Below are 5,952 nucleotides of genomic sequence, written 5' to 3'. Positions count from 1 at the left end.
ATCCTTTTCAAAGAATTAACCAACACAGAATACAAAAGTGCCATGACGTAAGTAATAACATCACGGCATTTCAAAATAAAAGCAACACAGTTGTAATGCATGCACAGCATAAATACTTTTCATTTGCTTATGACTGACGTACTGCAGGCCAGACAGGGATGCCCAAAGGGCCGTATGTGAGGGAATGGTTGTCTGTGCTGATGTTTAACCTTTTTAACACCACAGTTTGTGATTTAATCATATCATATTGTCATAAATAAAAATGCAAATAGATATTATTGCACCTGTCAACACTGTAAGAATTTCTCATGCCTGCTAATCAGCTGTGGGTGGTATGACTATACCCACCACCTGTTTGTGCCCACAGGCAGGCTGCTTTGTGAGCTTCTGAGAGAAAGTTTTTATTTTTTTTTATTTTATTTTTTTTTGTTCCCTCCTAAAAGATAATATATGAGCAGAGGAACAATATCAGAAGTCAAGGAGCCAGCCTTCATGACAACATGCATCAGACTTCCTTTGGTTCAGCAGAGCAGCGTTTGTCTGGATGTCTCCTTCCATGACCAGAGTGGATGATCTAATAGCCTGCTGCTGCTGCTGCTGCTGTAGATACACCCTCAGTGATGACAGCATGGGTGAGCAGGTGAGGTCACAGCCAATTGTCACTAATAGGAGCGAGATCAGGCGCGGCACTAGCAACTGTGTAGAAACTCTAACCTTATTATTTACAAAGCTGTATCTCGTACCTTATCAGTCTCAAACGGAGGTTTGCCTTCAGTGCGAGCGGCTCAGATTATCACAGTCATAAAAAAAAAAAAAAGAAGAGAGGGGGGAAACAAGCTATGCTGTAGCTGTCAAAATTTCATCCTGTCTGAATCTCTCCTTTACAAGTGCCTCACTATATGTAAACACAAACGCACACCCGCATCCAAATACACAGCCACAATAAAAGTACACGCCCACACACACACATACACACACACACACACAGTAACCGCAATTTCTCCAGTCAAGGATGCTGGAATACCTGTCAGACTCTCACAAAGAAAAGCAAATTTATTTATTTATTTGACTTCAGAGTAATTACTGGCATTACCGTGGCGCTTGGCTGTGACATCTCTTTATAAAATCAGGTGTCAGAGTGCGCCAAGTAGAGACATGCCAAGGAGGAAATGTGACTCTTTTTCTCTTCTAATCTCTAATCAAATTAAATAGGTGAGCACTTTTTCACTCTGCTCTGTCTCTCTCTCTCTCTTTCCTTTTCTCCCCCCCCCCCCCCCTCCTCCCGTCATACGAGGAGAGGGGAGCAGATGAGCTTCGCCTCCATCTGCCAAGTGTACATCTAGACACCGTGAAAAAAATTCGGCTTGTCAGCGCTTCCGTAATTTTTGGTCCTGAGGAATTTTTCAATATGACTGCGTGAGTACACACAGCGGCAGCTCAAGGAAAACACCAGAGCCAAGAATCCAATTGAAGGTATTTGTTTCCATTTCCGGCTATTTGGCAAAGATGAGACTAGATAAATATGTTATTCATTCCTGCTGAACATAGTGGCTTCTGAGGAAATATGTTACTCTCGCCTCTTTTCTTTGACTCTAAATAATTGAACAGAGAGAAAGGAAGGCCTCTGCAGGGTTCATATTGAGTTTTTACCGACTTTCCCCACATCTGTTCCTACTAGGCTGTCTTTTCCTTTACTCATGCGCGCGCACACACACACACACACACACAACGATTCCCACACACACACACACAGATCAGATGACTACACGGTTGTCTGAAATTTGCTGCTTTGAGCTTTTGACAAAATAAGTGATATGAAGACGGGTGCAGGTACAATATGGTCAGACTCCGCTGGGTTTGCAGATGCTTAAGCTCCTCCCTCCTCCTCCTCCTCCTCCTGATGTAGCACGAGCACTACCAACCAGGTGCCCCGGGGCCCTGACAGAAAAGATATGACATATTTAAAAAAAAAAAAAAAAAAAAAAAAATAGAAGAAGGGAATGAAAACAACTTCCCCCGTGAAGAAGAAAAAAAAAAAGCTTGTGTTTTACATCTCTCTCGCAGCGACAGCTTCAGGGACAGTTTATGTGCAAGAGACGGAGATACTTTGACATTGTCAGCTTCTGTCACCGAAGCTACCATTGGTTGCAGCAAAGCGGCCTGCTCGTCTCATGCGTGTGTGTGTGTGTGTGTGAGAGAGAGTCTGTGAGATGCCTGGCTCTTTTGTGCGTGACTTGATGTCTAGAGGCCTTTATGATAATGAATGTTAGGTCTTCCCCCACTAAAACATATCAATAAATAAAACATAGGAACTCCTCCATTGTGGTTGTGGCGCAGGCCTCCTTTTAGCTCTCTGCCACTTTAAGGGAGCGTAGCTTAGCTGTGATACAAATACACCATCATAAACACTTAAGATGAACAATCCACCTGAGACTAAGAAAGCAGCCCTTTTATCCACAGCGAAGGAGAACTATACATAATTAAGAGAGGAAAGTGTAAAGATGTAATTGGTACGTTGTTGATAATCTTGATTACCATTATTAAGTAGTTTTTAAAGATACATGACTCTGAGCCATATTTAGAGGACCTAACTTATTAATCAGGCAGCTGTTTGCTGTAGCTCTTCAGAGAAATGCGGAAGGAGAGGTACAGTAATAACTCAGTGAGGGAGCGAGGCTCTAAGAGAAAATGTATTCTTATTTTACGCTAAATTAAAAAGAAATCTGCACAGAGATAACTCATCAGAAGCGATATGCGCAAAATTACGAGGATGAAAAAAATCACTTTGCAAAGAGGAGCAGAGCAAACAATGAGAATTAACGCGATCAAGACAAATTTTAAACGACTCCAGCACAACGGTGCACGCTAAAGGGCCAGACGAGTTCCCCTCTGAGCCTTCGCGAGCCTGGCTAAAGCCTTTGTTTCTTTGTGTTGCTGCTCCGACTGCAGAGGTCATCTTGTGGGTCTTAGCCTCAGGTTTTTGAGGTTCGCTCACAGGTGCCGTCTGCCGTCCGGGCTCAGCTCACCCCCGGACATCCCCGGGCTCCTCTGTGCTCTTCAAACACAGCTTGAAACAAAAAATATGGTTGAAGATTAAACATTGATTAGCAAAAAAAAAAAAAAAATGTTCATGGTAGATTATTTAAGAGGCAGAATATGTGAGAAAAGTAAGAGTAAATGAGATGCTTTTTTTTTTTTTTAACTAAAGCAGCAGGTAAGTGGACCAAGTTTCACCTGGTAAAAAACTTGTACTTGAAAATGATTGATCTGTAATAGAAAATATTAGTCAGATAGCATTCATTATATTCAATTAACATTGTCTAAAGTAATTAAGAAATGCATGTTTAATCCAAAACCTGAACAGGAAAATGTTTACCGTCTTCATCAATCTAAAATTTTTTTGTCTTTGTTGTTGACCTCTAATGAGCACAGGGATTTAAACGTGCTATTGTGTCATGTTTGAGTGGCAGGAGACAAACATTTTTACCATGTGGGTTATATATCATGCACTACACCCCCTCCACACACACACAGCAAGATCTCAGGGTTCAGGGTCTTGAGTTTGAACCTGGCCGGGGCTGCAGCCTTTGTGACGATGCTTGTGGTCATAGCCATACTGCCCTCCATTGGTGGAAACTCATATTACAACAACTGTGCAAGGAGTTAGAATTAAAATTGATCCGCGGTAGTTCAGACGACTGAATGAAGTGCAATACCTTTTTTTTTTTTGGCTTCCTAAATCTACAAAAAAACAAAATGTCTGTGCACTTCTCTCATCTCTCATCTATTCTATTTTTTTTATTCTCCCAGCAGCCTCACAGCGGTCCAGTAATGAACGCTCAGAGTAAATAAGTCTGCATTACACAAACTATTGCTGAATTCCTTTCCATAAAACAACACTGTTTTGCCGTTTTGTGCAGCCCGTTATGTATTAAATAGCAGGTTGCTGAATGCGCTCATTCCTTCTCTGTTTGCTGTTCTCTTGTATCTCACAATTCCTGGAAAGTGTGTGAATCCATTGCAGTGTCGTTGCCACACCGTTGCCACTGCGTTGTCGCTGGTTGTGGTCTTTTAACAGTCTGCCTTAGTCGTTTGACCTCCACAAAGGGCGATTTAAGAAAGTTTGTGCATTTTATTTATTTAAGGAATTTTTAAATGCCCCTATCAATTATGAGCCGTCTTCCATCTCCACCAATTTAACACAAATTGTAAACAGTGGAGGAAAAAGATTCGTTTTATCTAAATTCTAGTATCAGAACAGGTGCTTTTTCCCCAGTTTCTCCTCATGTATGTCACAACTTCACCTGCGTCATGCCAGTGCTTCTCGCAACACTGCACAATCGGATGAGTGCATTCACAAAGTGATTCAGTGATTCTGCTGAACGGACGATTCTGGCTTTTAGGGGGCACGTATTTGGTTTCAGTAAAGTGGTTCGAAGGCACGCCTGAGCGGCTTCGGTGGACCAGGAGTACTTCAGCTACAAAAAGCTCCGTGTCTCAGGGGCCCTGCACGCCCATCGCACATTTACCCCTGTTGCTTTGTCGCACCTGTTTGGATGGGACATCTCACACCTTTATTAGTCTCATTGGCGGCGACGGCGTCCCCCTGCACTGCCCCTCCCACCTCCAACCCTGGCGTTGGTCTAATTCACACAGGAGAAAAAACACCAAGCCTTTTTTGGAAGCCACGTTCAAGATGGTAAGTGAAAGGCTGAACCACTTTGGCTTTAAAAAGTTGACACAGGTAAAAGGTGCATGTTAGCCAGGTTCCTTAGAGCTTCTCACAAGTGGTAGGGCCCGTTTCACTGCAGCTAGCGGTGAATTTTATAGGAAATATGGTGCTGATTTAAGAGCACATCTGGCATGAGACTGGGGGAGGCAGCCGTACGGACCATATACCGTAGATTAATTTGTTAATGGTTATTATAGCAAACACTTTAACGTGAAAACGATAACCTCACATCAATAAATACATTGTGTTTATGTTAATGCCTCTAACAGGCGTATCTCCTCCCATTTGACTGCGATTGCAAACACCCAAGCGCGCGCACAACCCCGCAAAACGAATGCATACCTCGGAGCGTGCGGCACAGACGCAGCACCGTCCTCGTGCACGTGATCAGTGCGCTCACCCTGGCGTTTTTCACTGCTCGGTGCATCATGTCCACCGCAGCCTCTTCCAGCTGAAAGCAAAGATGAAAGATGAATGAACTCTGGTCGGACTGATATGCTACATTACCTTTTTTTATTTTTATGGACTGACAGACATAACTGGCGCCAAACTTCCCCTTCATCGGTTCCAGAGACATTTTGATGATCGGTGTATGCAGTGACACACACTGATCTGGCGTAACATTATGACCACCTTCCTAATATTGTGTAGGTTTCTCTTGTGATTCATCGGAGACATACATGGACGTGGGTCTCCTGAGGGTGTCCTGTGCTGTCTGGTTTACAGGATGTTGTTAGTGGGGGGGCCTTTCGGGTCCTAAGGGTTGAGGGGAGGGGTCTCTATAGTGGATCATCATCCCATGGATACTTTATCAGTTCAGGATCTAGTGAATTCTGAGGCCAGGTCAACACCTTGTGCTGTTCTTCATATTTTCTGAGTACGTGTCTGTGTCAGGCTGCATCCTGCTGGTTACTGCCGTGAAGGAGTGTCCTTGCTACGGGTAGGAAGGGGGGCTGGTCTGGTCTAGGTGAGTGGTGCATGAATGCCAGGTCTAAAAGTTTCCCAGCAGAACATTGTATTGTCACAAGATGGTCGATTTACTTATTTACTTTAATTTATATTTAATTTATATAGCTCTGAAATGTTCTGTATACAGGCCACTCTAACTATTCCATATTCATGCGCCGTACCATATGTACATGTACTATATATATACATATATATATATGCATGAATAACATGGGATTGTTATGAACTGCGTTATTGTGAAGTGATTATGA

General features: G+C 43.0%; 1 long non-coding RNA gene across 1 annotated transcript; it reads right to left on the bottom strand.

The window, feature by feature from the left end:
- Positions 1–2,677: 2,677 nt before the first annotated feature.
- Positions 2,678–5,201, bottom strand: LOC125017929. The gene is made up of 2 exons (XR_007113898.1): positions 5,075–5,201; positions 2,678–3,067 (listed from the first exon to the last, which is right to left on the bottom strand). It is a non-coding gene; the product is annotated as an uncharacterized LOC125017929 (long non-coding RNA).
- Between the last annotated feature and the right edge of the window lie 751 nt (positions 5,202–5,952).

The sequence above is a fragment of the Mugil cephalus genome, chromosome 12 (assembly GCF_022458985.1).
Source record: "Mugil cephalus isolate CIBA_MC_2020 chromosome 12, CIBA_Mcephalus_1.1, whole genome shotgun sequence".
Taxonomy (NCBI): domain Eukaryota; kingdom Metazoa; phylum Chordata; class Actinopteri; order Mugiliformes; family Mugilidae; genus Mugil; species Mugil cephalus.
This window is presented reverse-complemented; position numbering and strand designations above follow the sequence as displayed.